Genomic DNA, 16,575 nt, shown 5'->3' on the forward strand with positions numbered 1-16,575 from the left:
AGCAAAATAACAGAGAAGAGTGGGAGCAGGAAGTAAAGGTGGGGAGGCTGCTATACTTGGGGTGGATTCTAACCTCTGGAAAAAGCCCCTGACTCACCAGTATCCCTGTCCTCCTAGATTCCCAGTGAGTGACATTCCTTGACATGTGACAAGCTTTGTTATTCTTCCAGGAAAGATCAATCTTCTGGGTCAGTTTTTCCTTGTTTAAAACATACCAACATTTGAGTGTTTGACATAAGTCCCGATCCAGGGAACAGGCTGTGATAGGGAAAGATGAGAAAGGTGAGGTGTATGATGCGAAAAGGGAGAGAACAGGGAAACTGAGGAAAGGAGAGTCTGGGTGTTTGAACCACACATTTCCCCTCAATTTCACTTAGACAACAAACAAAAGGTCACACAACACATTTCTTACATTTTTAACTTATTGAAACAAAAATCACTAAATATCATGAAAAATTATTACTTTGTGAAACATATCTAATCAAAATATCTTTGCAACAAATTACTACTTTGTTTTCAAAGTACCATATTCACTTACTAGGGCCCTACTTAGATGCCCATAGGGAATCCTAAGACCTAAAATGTCTGGCTTAACCAGCTTTAATTTCAATCCCATTTCCTCTCACTGCCTCTTGCTCTCCTTTGGACTTCTCTTGGCTCTTAAGCAGCATATCTTTATCTTGCTGCAGAAGCAAAATGAATTTCCTCCTTTCCTTTTGCTAGCCAAACTGTACTGCATAAAGTCCAATTGAGACCCTTTCCTCTCCCTAGACCAACTCAGGCTATCCCAAGTCCATATTTAATCATCCTTCCTCTGATTTCCCCATGTACTTCATTGACACTAGCAAATTTAGAACTGATTTTGACCACTGTTAATCTTCTCTTCAGTTCATGGTTCCCCACTCACAGCAAGGAGCTAGGTTTAAGAGGAGAATGGATATGATCTGTCTTTTCTCAGCCTGTTTAAGTTGTGCTCTGAGTCAGTTAAAATGCTTTATCAGGCACAGAACCCACAGTTGCATTTATAGAAAACAAGGCATTCCCCTGGATGTGTTGATAGAGATGGAACTCAAAGACTCCTTTGTCTTTAACAGAGGTGACAAATATCTGCAAAAACACGTTCATTACAAGTCCCACTAACTCCCCCGGGACCATGAAACCCAAAAACAGGTACATGAAACCAAAAGAGATCAAGTCAATGAGCAAAGTCAAAGTCACTAGGTATATTCCACATGTTAGAGAAATAGACACACTCAAAACAAATGTTGGCTTTTGTCCCCTCCACATTCTTAGGAAGTAAGTACTCTTCTCTAGCCCATAATTTTTTTTATTTAATTAGCTTTGCCATAGGTTCTAAAGCTGGAGAGGATTGGCAGCATGCTTTAGTACCCAGCACCCATTTCTTAAGATAATTGGTCTCCAAAACTATTACTGGGAGGACCTAGAACCCACATTTAACTGTATTGCATTATTGGTCTCCTATCAACAAGAAAAACTAAACCATTCCAATCTTATTCCCAGGGAGAAATCTGTTAAAATTTCTAACCCACAATGTCAACCAAAGGACAATGGTGTCCAGCTTTCTGTGAAGTTATTTTTAACAGTGTAAAGTCTTCAAAATGATGCCACTTAGCCTGCATCCAACCCTTTAACCTGTCCCCAAATAGATCCATGGTCCACCTTTGCTATATTGCCAGCTATCCTGTGGGCAAAAATTTGCCTTGGATTTTAAAACTGAGAAGTTCTAAACTCTGTAATTATACTGCCCCACCACCATCCTATATAGCAAATGTAGTCATTTTTCAACTTATTTGAATTCAATAAAGTTTTGTTTTGAATTTTAGTAAATTATTAAAATCTGCTTAACTTATGCACCAGAAAAATGATAATATATGTGCTCTTAAAAGGGTGATCTTTGCTTGCCCTGGTCTCCACAGCAGGAGAGCTGTACAGGTCCACTGGTCCTAAGTCAGAAACCACATGGACCCATTGATTAGCCTATCTTCCTCTGCAGCATGACCACTACTACTTCCAACAAAGCAGAAGTGATTTTTATATCTCAGTATCTTGAAAGGGTAAAGTCAAAGACCTACTTCAAGAGGGCCTTAGAAACCAATTCTTTCTTCAACCAAGCTTTTGCCCTTTAAAACAAAAATATGCTCCACGTTATACCATGATATAAAATGAAAAGACATAAAGCTTACATTGGAATTTGTGCCTTCATACAACCTTTTGACAGCCATTCTGCCAAGACAGAAAGGGCAGGAAATCCCAAGTAGAGACATTGAATATAGCAAAGAACGCTAAAGAAGAGAGACTTATTTATGACAATACTCCCACCCATATGTGTTGATCCTTCCAGTGGGTGTATTTATTCACTACATGTGTACTTTGTCAACATCAGCAAAATTTATAAATTACTTCCTAGATTTATTCAAAATACATCTCTTTACCATAGATATACAAGCTACCAGATAAAATACAAATAAAACAATTAAATTTCATCATTCCCACAACTCTGCTTAAATGCACATAAAGAACATTAGGGAAAAAAAGTTTCCTAGGGAAAAGCAATCCCAAAAGATCATTTGAAAGGTAATATTCCTATAACTATTGTCTAACAAAAAAATGAGGTTAGAGAGAGTATCCAAATGTTGCTATTAAACTAAATTCCTCCCTTGCTCTCCACCTATAAATGAAGTAATGTCTGAAAATATTTCACCCTAATACAGGAGAGGGGCTTTAAATTCTCCTATGCCAATTATTTTGTAGACACGCAACACCTGGAACCCAAATGGGACCCCCCCCCCACTCTTCTAGTCTCTGGATCAGACACCTTACTACATTATCTTTTTAAGTTCCCAGTTTTCTACCTGTAAGTTTTAACAGTACCATTCATTATCATTTTTATTCCCAATCCTCTCAGAGAAACAGCAAGTCTATCTCGGGTTCACTAGGAGACCAAAAATGAAGGCCAGAAAAATATCACGTGGGAAAGGTGGACTACCTAAACAACATGATACATGTTTGTTTCTTCAAAAAGGCTGATCTTATTCTATTTAACAACATGCATCTCAGAAAATGGAAGACATTTTTCTCTTCTCTTTCTCCCTCTCTCTTGTGTACAATGTGAACCCATGCCCGAGGACATGTGACTTCCACAAAGAGGCACACAGCCCCATCCAAAACCTTAAGCTTATTCCAAAAATAAATTCCCAAACTTAGGGTCAGTTTCTGAGAAAACATCTTTAATAATGCAGAGTCAAGAATAAACTCAACTTAAAAACAGGGATGAAGGCGTAGAAAGCTTCCAAATTAAAGACACTAGAAGAAGTACAGAGGGTCATTCGAAATATGAGCCTTCTCAGACATGGGACTCAGTTAGCTACAGGATGACCTGATAAGGGAAGCAGGAATGCGCAGCCGAATCAGCCATGGAAGGAAAACACAATACAGAAATTCCTCAACAGCAGTCAACGGGCAGAGATATACCAAGGCAGGTGAATACAGTTGAGGCCCGTTGTTCAGCTGCAGATGACGGAACCAGCAAGGGAGCAGAGCACTGCATCATGGGAGACTGGCAGCCTAGGCAAACATCTGGCAGCAAGGGGGCAGATGCCAGCAAGGAGGACTCGGGCCCAGCATCAGGATCCCTGTATTTCAAGAGTTTGAGAAGATCCTAGTGGGCCTTCTGCTAAAGCAAAACATGAAGGTGCCCAAGACATGGGAACAAGCCAACAACCTGTTATTGGGATGTGAATATAAGACTTGGGTAATAGGAAGAATACAGATTTCCCACTACTCACAACTGAAACTGAGCTTGAAACTGAGCTACTAACTCCAAATTCCAGAACAGTAAGTGGACTCTAGGCCTAATTCCTCAAGGCTGAAGGGCAATAAAGGGTGTGCTAAAATAATGACTGCATAGTTAGCAGCACTGTCCATTGCAAAGAGATTGCCAGAGCGCAACCACAACATTGACTAGGATAATCCCTCCCATGCACCCCAATCTACTTTTAAATCTTTATATGTAACAAAAAATTATTTAAACCCTGCTGTGTAAGCTGGTATTCAAGCCTCAGGAAGACACAAATCCTACTCTTGAGACGTGAATGGCCTAATAGAGGGGAGGAGGGGCATCTTGTTCCTGTTGTGTCTCTGATGTAGCCTTTATGATACCATCCCCGTTACTATCCCCACTGCTTCTGAGAGATGAAAATGTTTAGGCTTGATATGGCTTTAGGAAGAGGGAAAGCAAGCCTTAGGTCAGACCCAGCACTGGGCTCCTACCTTGAATAATCCTTTTGAGATGCTAATGGAGTGACACTAACCCCAAAGCTAAGACAGCCATCACTTAGTCATGGCCATCACTGTCTGGAGCAGCTCATGCTCCATTAGCAAGAAGTATGCCCTAATTTGTCTCCTGGGCAGAAGCTGGAATAGGCTGCCGGGGTCCTTAATGCACACGCTGATTTTCACTCAGGACACAACAGGCACAACAGACAAGGACTAGGTAAAAAGTAGAGTAATGCACTTGATCATCACATGAGGAACATCAGATCAAAGGGGTCATTTCTTCAAAAAGACAAAGCCATTTGTCAAGTTTAGCCATGGTCTTAGCACTTGGCTTCTCTCTCAACGTGGAACCTCCTAGTCCTAAAAAGTCCAACTACAGGAAGATGCCTTAGAAAGAAGCCCTTCTCAGCAAAGACCTTGCACCCACTGTCAATATCTGAGCTGGGCAATTGTCACCCCTGGGCCTATCAATGACTTGTGGGACATGGCCCTAATCAGTGAGTCCTCCTCCAGGAAGGAGACAGAGGCTTAGGGCTGAAAAACACACTTCACATATATGCTTCTCCCAACTTGGCTGTTGAAAACTTCAAGACAGACAGTGAAACACCTGAAGTAAATGGTGTAATTTCCAGCTGGAATCCCAGAGCAGTAATGCTGTGCAATGGAAGATTAGGGCCTGGTGGAGGACAGGGAAACTGACAATTCCCCTATTTCCAATACTAACCCAATCTACTAAAACTGCTTGCCTTCTCACTGTGCACATATCTGTGTCATGTAACTTAAAAACTAATGTATATACTAATCTTCCCTTAGTTCTTTATTCCGTAAGTTTAAAAAGGCCAATATCAAACAGGATTCTTAATAAATTTTATTCATTTACATAACTGAAATTTTCTGTTCTATGCAATTTTTTAACTTGTCTAATACTTTTTAAATGATCTGATTTAACTGAATGACTGACAGTTGAGGATCATTTGGGGGTTATGGTTCCAACTGTCTCTTTTACTGTTTACCCTCAGTCAAGGGTTCTCTCAACAGGCTCTTGGCCACACATTTATTAGCCAATAAAAAAATGTTCTCTGTACAATGTTATGTTCAAACTCCTCCCAATTCATTTTAGGTTTATTGATTCCTGAACTTGGAGTTGAAAACATTCCTGAAGATTAAAGTTATCATAAAAACTGAAGCAATGCTAAGTTAGAAATCTGGAGCCCTCTCTGTGAATGGCCACTCAAATTCTCTCATGACCCTGGCCTGAACCAAAATCCCTAGTGAAGGAATGGGACCTTGGGTGAGTTTTCTTCTCTCTGCTTTTGTCTCAAAGAAACAGGGCTGTTTCTGTGTGATCCTTAACATCTAATACTATGAAGTCATAAGGTTCATTTCCATGATACTCATGAAAACATCACTTTAAAACATTGTTTTCAGGGATAACGTCTACATGAAATCTTTCCAAATGTAGGCTAGTTCCTCCATCATTTAGAGCACTACCTGTTCATTTGTTTCAGGGCCTTTGCTATTAGTCCCATGATATGGAACATCCTTTGCCCTGGTCTCCCTCTGGACAAATCCTATTCAGCGTTCAAGGTTTCACTTAAGTTCACGTTCTCCCAAAAAAAATTCTGGTCTTCATCAACCATCTCTTCTCCTCTGATCTCCACCCTCAAACACTTTCAAATAGATCACTAGCAACGAGAGATATCCCATGACATAGCATTAATTGCAAAACAACTGCTGTAAGCACACTAAAACAGCTTGATTGAGAAAGTCTCTTATCCCTGGCAGTGGAGGTAGCATCATGCAAACCAAGTTCATATGGTTTAGGAAAAATGGCCCATCTAGGAATGAATCCCTACTCTGATACTACCTATATGGTCTTAGGAATATGGCTTTACCCCCCCACCAAGAGCCTCATTTTGCAAGGTTAAAATTAGATTGGCATAGCAGTGAAGATGCTGGTATGGGACACCCACATCCCATATGAGTGTACCTTGGTTCACTCCACTTCCCATTCCAGCTTCTGGCTAATACACACTCAGGGAAGCAGCAGCTGATGGCTCAAGTATTTGAGTTCCATCCACTCAATGGAAGACCTGGATTGAGTTTCTGGCTCCTGGCTTCAGTTTGGCCTAGGCTCAGCTGTTGTAGGTATTTGGGGAGTAAACAAGTAAATAGGAGCTCTCAAACAAATAAATTTTAATTGGATTACACATAAGCCCCTTTCCTGAACACTGGAGCTACAAAGATAAATATGATAAAGTCCCAATCTTGACAAAGCTCACTGTCTCTGGGTAACTCATTTGTAGTAGCTTTAGTTTGTTTGAGGGCAATGTGTAAGTGGCATTTGGGAAGTAGTTAGCAGGAAATAGTAGGACAGAAATTGAAGAGGGAGAAAGTTGAGTCTGATGCTACTTGAGAATTGCACATATGTGCTAAAGGGAGGGAAAAGGTGAGAGCATTAGGAACAAATATGGAAGAAGATTTGAGATCATTCCAAATGGAATAAAATTGCAGAGTTCACATCATTTTAGATTTAAGAAGATAGAGGAGATTGATGAAGAATCTTGACTCAAACTCCTAGCCAAGGAGAAATACAGGAAGACAAAGGAATGGGATAACTGGAGAAGAGCTGGTTTGGGTGGTGGGAGAGATCAATCTTCCACCAAGACCACAGGTGTGTGACTCACAGACAACAAGCATCTGTCTCAAAGTCAAACAGCTTCTTCTTTCACAGCCCCATTGAGTCATTTCATCTCTCCATCCTTGTCCAACTGGATTTCATCTACATGAAATTCAGCAATGAGTTGGACAATCCACTAGGTTTGCCAGACCTAAGAAAACTGTGCACCACCAATAAGAAATGCATTCTCCCTTCATGAATCTTATTTATTGGTCCTACTTGACTTTTATGGCTAAGATGACTTCAATTTAAAATAGCCCAAGTTCCTCTTGACCATTCTTCCAAGATTACAAATATCCAACTGTCCTCTGATATTGCCTTGGCAAAGTGAGAGAGCTTGGTCAGTTACAACTGGGGGAGCTGCTTCTGCATTCTAAGCCAGTAACTGCCGCAAGGTCTGGCTAACATCTGCCTCAACCCCCACTAGCCACTAGGCATGCTCACTGCAGCTCACAAAGGTGATCCTTTAGTTTATACTTCATGTAGGTGAAAAAATAATGTATGCATTTCCCCTGACCTGCAATTCTAGAAACTTATCCAAAGGAAATAATCATAAGTGCATATGATGATTTGATTGCAAACTCATCTGTTAAGGCCTTTTAGACTGGGAGGAGAAAAGAACAAAAAATAGACGGACATTTTGAGTGCAAAACATTAAGGGAATATTTAAATAAATTGCCATATATGCACATAATGGAATATTAGTCAATTAAAAAATTATAAAGGCATTTTAACAGCATGGAGAAATATTTGAAAGACATTGTAATAAGTTTTAAAAAGTAACAGAAATGCATATGTTTTGTTCTCAGTTTTGCAACATCTATCACATATATTTACATACATATGTATATTTGTATACATGAACACAATTATAAAGACATGAACACATGCTCAGAGACAAATGACCTGGGAAGATATAAATATTGTTTTCTCTTAAGTAGAGAGATTAAATATATTTTTCATTTTCTTCTTTGTACTTTTCTATATTTTCTAATTATCTTTTGAAACTTTTGCAATCAGAAACAAAAAGAATGTTAAAGGGAAATTGGCCATAAAATAGATCATGGCTTGGGAATAAGAAACTATTAGGGATGACAAGTCTGCTTTAGAACACTTACTTCATAGGGCCAGCGCTGTGGCACAGTGGGTTAAAGCCCTGGCCTGAAGCGCTGGCATCCCATATGGGCTCTGGTTCTAGTCCTGGCTATTCCTCTTCAATCCAGCTCTCTGCTAGGGCCTGGGAAAGCAGTACCAGATGGCCCAAAGTCCTTGGGTCCCTACACCTGTGAGGGAGACCCAGAAGAAGCTCCTGGCTCCTGTCTTCGGATCACTCAGCTCCGGCCGTTGCAGCCATTCCAGCAGATGGAAGACCTCTCTCTCTCTCTGACTCTACCTCTCTCTGTCACTCTGTCTTTCAAATAAATAAAACAAATCTTTCAAATAAATAAAATAAATATTTTTAAAAAAGAACACTTACTCCTTCAGTACTAAAGGGCTACATTTTTTATTTGTTTGAACCATGAGATGGTCAATCTTTTCACCTCCTGCCACAAGATGCCCGATGGCTCACTCACCCTGTCCTCTCCCCACACATTACCACCTACCCACATCCACAGAAACACAGGCCCCAAGCTACAGATGCCTTCACGGAAACCCTATGTCTTGCTCATCTTACTGTAAAGCCCTCATTGCCAACAAGTTGCTAGCATTTTTTAGACTGAATTTATCAATTTTTAAAATTTATCCTTTGTCTACAAAAAACTACATCTGGCTAATTGTAGTTGTACATTTTATGACCCACTCATTCCCCACCTCTACTATCATTTTTCTTGCACCACAATCCCTTAATTTTTTAAAATAAACCTCTTTTAACTCCATTTTCCATGAACTATTTTAAAGATTTATTTATTTGAAAGGGAAAGTGACAAAAAAAGAAGAGGCTGTGGGAGAGAGATGTCCTGTCTCTTGATTCACACCCCAAATAGCTTCAACAGCCAGGTCTGGGTTAGGCTGAAGCCAGGAGCCTAGAACTCCGTGTGGGTCTCCCAAGTGAGTGGCAGGGACTCAGCACTTGGGCCATCCTCTGCTGTTTTGCCAGGCACAATAGCAGGGAACTAGACTGGAAGCAGAGCAGCCAGGATGCAAACCAGCCCTTGTATATGGGGTGGTGGCATCACAGAGGTTTCACCAGCTGCATCAGAGCAACAGGCCCCTTCTATTCATTTTAATAGCTTCCAGGAAATATCTTTATGTTCTATGGGACAGTCATGATGAAGCGTCTAAGTTGTTTCAAGCTAAGACTCCAAGAGTAGACTTAATCTGAGAAAAGTTCGGGAAATCACTATTTATTCATTCTATGGTTTCCATTTAACTTTTCTGGGCTGAATATTCTCTGCTCTTTAAAAAATGTATTCACTTCTAAACAAGGGCAAGAATTTCATTTTCCTAGGTCACCTAGCCCAATTCAATATTCTTTGTTGTTATGCTCAATTATAAAATGAAAAATTGGAAGAAAACCCAATTTTATTATATAATATAGTCACATGAGCCAGGTTATAAAATGTTAGTCACCATTTCCTTCTGATCATGTTTTCAAGCTTTGTACAAAAGTAGCTTTGCAATACTAAATTTTGTTAGTAGAACAGAGTGTCTGGATTATTTCTTCCTTGAAATATAAGTGAATCTAGTAACTAAGAATTCTTAAAAGGTGAATATCGCATTGAAAGTCATACCACAGGAGCAGAGAACCATAATCTCTTTGATATAGGGCCCCATATTTCAGACATCACTACATATGGTTGGATGAGAATTTTAAAAGAAATAGCTTCTCTTTCTCTCTCTCTCTCTCTCTCTCTCACACACACACACACACACACACACACATCTCTTTAGGTAAAGTGAGATTCTTTTCTCATTTGAGGATTAAGTATCGAATGCAAACTTTCAATTGTTTAGCCCATAATTTTCATTAATTACTGTCTGTAACACAGAGTGCTGCTGGGAAATTAAAACATAAAAGCAGTGCACTTTTTTTCCCCTTGTATTTATTGAGCAAGAAAAAGAAATGGAACAATAAGAGATACACTAAGGAAAAGCTCCCAGCTTGTAATATATTAAAGGCATTATTTTAAATGTGCTTCTTCATTCCTCTTGGGCCCGCCCTTTCCCTGAACACAGAATCAACACAGCCTACACGCCGCAAATGTTCTCCAGTTTCACAGCAGCCCTCCACACATCTAGACCTGCTTTTCCACAGCCTTTCTTTTTACATAGCTAAATTCATCAGGGACTCTGGGAGGAAATCATGTCATATTGAGACAATTAAGTTTTGGAATTCTAAAAATAAAACGAAATAAGGATAAATGTGTTGGCAACAGAAGAAGGGTTATTTGGAATATGAGTTTTCAAAGGTTCCTGTCTGAAAGCTATAAACTCTAATTAAAACTGATCTCCACCTAGGATAATCCATCTTTTCCCCCGGTGTTTCAGTTGCACTCTAAAACAGAAGTATAGATTAAATAAATCTGAGTTACGTGAATTAAAGGCATTATATATAATTAACAGCATCTGAAAATGACAAATATATCCTAACCTTCTCCAAAAGTACTCACAGCATTCCCCAAATTCCCCAAATATCACGCCCTTCTAAGCTCACATCATTTTTGCATCTTTGCAGTTACAGCTCACATCTCCCAAGCATCTCCGTCTAGTTTTCCTCCTTGTCAGATGACAAAGTCCCATGACTGATGTTATTTTTTCTCCCTGAGGAAAATATTCATTTTATATATTACTTCAAGCTTTTACACTATCTTTGTGCCCTGAATTTTTTTATCTGAACCTCCAGGTTTCTATTTTCTTTGTCCAATTACTACTTCTCCTTGGCTCTAAGATCTTTCCCAACTCCTCAGGGAAATGTGCCTTTTTCCTGAGCAGCTGCTTGTGCATTTGTTGTTGTCATTTGTTGGTATTGTTGTCCTTTGTTCTGTTTTCCTTGAAGCCTCCTTGTGAAGAGAATATATACAGAATCCAAACTCCCTCTTCGCAGATCACGCAAAGGTAATACAACGAATTCTTGAGAGTCTGAAAGATCTGGATTCAGAACACAGCTTTATGAGTAGGCAAATTAAATCGCCTCCCTTAACCTCAATACCCTCATTTGTAAAATGGGGATTCCAGTAACTACTTCCTAGTGTTGTTGCCAGGATTTGACGGGAGGACATGTGCAAAGACGCCAGGATGCCAGAACACTTCCAGGCATCCCGTAAGTGCTCCCTCTTCCCCTCTATTAATTCTCTTTTTGTTCTCATTAAATGTTAAATCAAGTATTATTTCTTTTGACTACAGATTTCAAGTAACTCATACTTCCTGTAACTCTCTTGAGATTTCTTGGCCTGTACCCTCTGCCTCCCCTAACTTCATCATTTATATATACTGCATACAGGTTTTACATCTATCTTAATTGCTGGTTAAGACATAAGATCTTACTCTATCCCTGCTAGAAAACATTCAAGAAACAGTAAAGAAACACCATCATGGTTTCTGAGTTTTGATTGTTGTCTTCTTTTTCTTCATTTCCAGAAGTCTGGCTAACTGAAATCATTTCAAACTTGAGTTCAGCACTTTTCCTGAGCAAGGTAATCAGTATTTACCAACACCAATTTGGCATACCCCTGCACAAATGTGATATTCAATATAAAAGTGGGTTACAAGAAGCAAATAATCAGAAATTGTAATAAAGTAGAAGAGGGGAAAAATTCTAATAGAGTTCAGGACCACAAATGAGCTGTCCAAATCTATTGTTTATACATGGGCTTAATTTCACCAGAATTGCTTGCTCAGCTTAACATAAATCCAGGGGCAGTGTGGGAAAAGGGTGGAGGGAGCCACTTTCCCATGAAGAAATATAAACTGGAATTCAGAGATACAGTAAAAAAAAAAAAAAGTTCAACTCTCATCTGACTACATGAGCAAAATTATTTCACTAATGTTCTTTCTGATGTATGTTTTCTCCTTTGTGACAGCTGTAGACAAAATCCACAAAAACTAAAAGGTATCTTTTGCAGCAGAACAAAACAAGCAGTTTGCTCTTCATAACAGGTTGAGAAATGGTGGCTGAATCACTGGTGTCATCAAAGACAGAATATTGCTGGGTTTGCCAGTCTGCCCCACACACTATCCCTCTTATTTGGATGTAACCAGTGTACTCACAGGCCTCTCCAGAGACAGCAGGGAACATGCAGCTTCTGTCTGAACAGTGCTGTGTATCTCTTTACTTCAGATCTTTGAGTTTCTCTCATTTCAGGTCATACAAATGTGACCCAGTGTGACAGGCATTCAAAACGGACGCTGGACATTATCCTCACCACACCCTGCCCTCCCCATTCCCCCACCCACCTTATAATAGCCCTCTAACTATAAAAAAGAAAAAAGAAAGTTGAGTAGTACACTTCTAATCCTGTGTTCCTTGAGTCTACATTTTCTTAGAGTGCAAACAGGATGCCTTGGACTACTGATATGCTTTCCCAGCTGCCAATGCACAGTGGCATCCTCGGGGGGAGGAGTAAGGTCCCTGTTTCCTTGTGGAGCAGCCCCTCCCTCAGATGCTGTAGCTAAACATCCTTTGTCACTGCGAGCCGCAGCCCAGCTACAGTTTGGGCTACCAGATTGGGTTTTGCCCTATTGGTTGTAGAGAAGCAGCATGTTTCTTCTCCATCCAGCTCTTTAAAGACTTGAACTTTCCTCTTAGGTTTCTATTGTTGTTAAATTTAACATCACTGGGGCCAGCGCTGTGGCGTAGTGGGAAAAGCTGCTGCCTGCAGTACCAGCATCCCGTATGGGCACCGGTCCTAGTCCTGGCTGCTCCACTTTCGATCCAGCTCTCTGCTATGGCCTGGGATAGCAGTGGAAGATGGCCCAAGTCCTTAGGCCTCTGCGCATGTGTGGGAGACCTGGAGGAAGATCCTGGTTCCTGGCTTTGGATCAGTGCAGCTCCAGCCATTGTGGCCAATTGCAGAGCGAACCAGCAGATGGAAGACGTCACTCTCACTCTCTCTCTCTCTCTCTCTCCTCCCTCCCTCCCTCTCTCCATCTTTCTCTCTCTCTCTCTCTCTCTCCCTCCCTCCCTCCCTCCCTCCATCTTTCTCTCTCTCTCTCTCTCTCTCCTCTCTGTGTGTAACTGACTTTCAAATAAGTAAATAAATAAATCTTTAAAAAAAATTACACCGTCAATCTTTATAGCCAACACATTCAGAAGACATGAACCTTCTGCACCACAAAAATATTACATTGATTCCTTGAGTAATCCCAAGGAAATCTATATTTGGGAGATAAACAGCCCTAATCCTTTCTATCCTATAAATATTGCTTCCAGTGCAAGCTGAAATACAGACTCATTTGTGGATTTCCAACAAAAGAATCAGCTTTTGTAGAGCTGAGTTTTATCCCAATTACCAGATCTCCTTAAAGAGAGCTTCCTGACCTGAACAACCACACTTCGCATACATAAAGGTATTTCTTAAGTCAGATACATCCACAGGTTGATAACCGTTGAGTTAGATTCCTAAGTGGAGTCCATAAAGAATTCACTGTGGAAGAAGGCCTAGATCTAACAAAGATGAACTTAAACCACAGAGCTATATCTTCAATGCAACTGTTGTAAATTAATGGTTTCCCACCACAAATGATCAATTTTATTGAGTGGCATCATAGATTCTAAAGCCAGATGTGCTATGTATTCAGGTGATAACAGAAGATGAATGTTTTCTGCATGTATCTTCCTGAATTTGCTCTTTATGAAATATGGGACAACTTTTCCCTTTGCTTTTGAGCTTATCAAAACCAAAACCAAAATACATAATCCATTCTTTACATGAAGCACATTCTGAATTCACTGAATTTTTTTCTATATTATAAATGCCAGGCTTTACATTTCGTATTCTCTAAGTCAAGATTCTTTGTAGTCTGACCTAAGCTATAAAGGAGATAAAACCGAGATTTCAGATACTGACTTAACACTGCTAAAAGGGATGGGGGTGGGGAGGTACTTGCTTCTCGAAAACAATTTGGTGCCTTAATTTTCCACAAAGTTCCCATCAGATGTTATCAAATTCAACACACTGCACAGATGGGAAAGACTGACTATTGAAACAATTAACTATTGTGAGTCATTTCCTCAATCTGCTTTTGTTGTAGCCAATATGTCAAGTGGTGACAGACACTGTTAAATTTCACAAGCTCTCCTGTCTTCTTGGAAACAGCATAACACAATTGACATAGCTCAGCTGGATAAATCTGCCAGACTAATGGTGGGGCCTCTCTCCTGTTGATTTTCAGTGCCAAAACCCAAAGATACTATGTAGAGCCCATTCAACAAGAAGAATACAAAGTCCATTTTATTCTGTCTGAAGACTCCTGCCTGATCACTTGCTGGCTCCTAGAATCCCTTTGTATTGAGGCTAACATGAACAAAATAAAAATTTTTTATTCAGTCTCCACAGTCTCAGAAAAAGACCATTATGGGGCATGAGTTGTGAGTTTCAGCTCTCAGCGACCTGGTGGACCACTCACTACTTTAAACAACTTTCAGATGATCAAGAGCTACTGTTCCAAATAAAACTAAACCAGACCAGTCTTGGATATATAACTGTACTACTCACGCGCATCATGTCATTTGCATGTCTAAAGATGAGGAAGGTAAAAGCCATGAGGTTTCTGTCGCATGATGGTCTTATTCCAAACAGGAAAAAAACTCCTGGGCAGCCTCTCCAACACAATCTTCCAACTCACTAACCAGTCCCTTAACACTCCCATCGTGTGCATGGCACACAGTCTACTACCTTCTAGAACGCATTTCTAACCAACTCTGGAAGAAAGCACAACAACTCCTCAGGCACTCAGGTTAGCCAGGAGCCAGGCCAAGGCCCACTCTCCAAGAACAGAGACGGGTTAGAGGATCTGACCCAGCTGCAGCAGCCAGCTCCAGGCGGATGACGAATTACCATTGCAGACATACAACAGCAACACCCAAGCCAAGATTGGACAGTGAACCTAACAGCTGGCATGCCAGAAAAAAATCAATAGCAGGGATACTGGAACTCATCAGAGAGACTACACAAACACAGCAAGAAAAAAAAAAATCACACAATCACACTGACTGGTCTCACTTAAAATTCATGACCACTGCTCTCAAATGGGTCTTTAATGTTCCTGGGAATCATACTACAATTCTCTAGCTTATTTTCTCACCCACTCCCATAGATGTTTTTTCACAACTCCCCACTTCTCAAACTTCTCCAATTACACCTGTCCCCTCCATTCAGATGACTTCCTTTCCCTTTCATTAAAAAAAGTGAAGCAACCAAAAAAGAATCTCCACAGATTTCTACCACCCTCTCTACCTACCCACCAACATCCGTATTCAGATAGCCTGGTTGTCCACATGCAAACATACTCTCCAAACACCTGTCAAAGCTAATCCTCTTCTCTGAGCACTTTTTTGATCTTTTGTTGTTTGGAGGCAAAATGGACTGAAAAACAGTTTGTGTACACCCAAAATACATATTTAGATCTTAACCCCCATTATGGTGATATTAAGAGGTGCAGCCTTTGGGAATTCACTAGGTTGTGAGAAGAGCCCTCATGAATGATATTAATATCCTCGTAAAAGAAGCCTCAGAAAACCCTCTCCCTCTCTTTCTACCACACGAGGATATAGCAAGATGGGCATCTACATCACAGAAGTGGGCCCTCCCCAGACCCCAAGCATGTCAACACTCTAATCTCCAACTTCCAGCCTCCAAAACTGAGAAAAATGAATTTCTGTGGTTTATATGCCACCAGGTCTACAGTACCTTGTTACAGCAGCCTGAACTGACTCAATCACGAAGGTATGGATCCATCAACTCACCAGCCCCCTTCTCTACCATCAAATCCCCCTTTCCACTGGGCCTTTCCCTCTTCATACAAACGTGGTATTAACTCTCCTATCTTAAAAGAAAATCTCCTATGTGTATATGTACACACACACAATTCTAGAGATTAACAGATCTTTAGAGAGCATCAGCTCATGGATCTCAAGCCCGAATGCACGTTAGAATCTCCTGGGGAGCTCCAACAGGAACAGCAGTGCCAAGGCTCCTGTTCTGCAAGAGGTTCTGATTCAGCTTGTCTGGGGTGTGATCCGGACATGGGTATTTTGTACATTTCACGTGCTTCCAATATGCATCCAAAGTTGAGAAGCACTCGTTTAGCCTATAATTCTTGTTAAATGAAGTAACAAAAGTCCAGAGAGGTAAAGATAATTCATCACACTGCAGTGACAGAGCCAAGAAAAAACCCAGTACAGCTGATTCCCAGTTCAGTTCTCTTTTGTCAACATCAGACAACATGTGTCTCTGCCCCTCTCTCTCTCTCTCTCTCTCTCGCTCTCTCTCTGCCACACACACACACACACACACACAATTATTACCAAAGAGCTCTGAATATCTCCAATAGGAATTTCTCATCTCCACCAAGGATCCTGGCCTGTTCGTCTTCGGTCACAACAGGCGACCCTGAAACCAGGATGCTGAGAAGGTGAGTGTCACAAGGGACATGAAGGA

The 16,575-nt window shown here is 40.5% G+C and overlaps 2 long non-coding RNA genes across 9 annotated transcripts in view; one reads left to right on the forward strand and one right to left on the reverse strand.

Annotated features, from left to right (window-relative positions):
• The window catches only part of LOC103346061 (uncharacterized), a 288,952-nt gene that overhangs the window by 174,528 nt on the left and 97,849 nt on the right, over positions 1 to 16,575 (reverse strand). Inside the window, exon 10 of one of the 6 annotated variants that reach the window (XR_011380327.1) lies at positions 8,095 to 10,738. The exons of the other annotated variants lie outside the window; for them this stretch is intronic. This is a non-coding gene — a long non-coding RNA (uncharacterized lncRNA). The remainder of the gene's footprint in view (positions 1 to 8,094; positions 10,739 to 16,575) is intronic. 6 annotated transcript variants of the gene reach the window in all.
• On the forward strand, positions 1,328 to 13,192 carry LOC103346073 (uncharacterized). 3 transcript variants are annotated; one of them, XR_011380330.1, is made up of 3 exons: positions 1,328 to 7,434; positions 11,022 to 11,237; positions 11,555 to 12,710. It is a non-coding gene; the product is annotated as an uncharacterized lncRNA (long non-coding RNA). The 3 variants fall into 3 exon arrangements; XR_007919289.2 differs by lacking the exon at positions 1,328 to 7,434 and adding an exon at positions 12,723 to 13,192 and having other exon boundaries at positions 10,710 to 11,237; positions 11,555 to 11,610; XR_007919288.2 differs by lacking the exon at positions 1,328 to 7,434 and having other exon boundaries at positions 10,710 to 11,237; positions 11,555 to 11,610; positions 12,279 to 12,710.

The sequence above is a fragment of the Oryctolagus cuniculus genome, chromosome 1 (genome assembly GCF_964237555.1).
Source record: "Oryctolagus cuniculus chromosome 1, mOryCun1.1, whole genome shotgun sequence".
NCBI classification, from domain to species: domain Eukaryota; kingdom Metazoa; phylum Chordata; class Mammalia; order Lagomorpha; family Leporidae; genus Oryctolagus; species Oryctolagus cuniculus.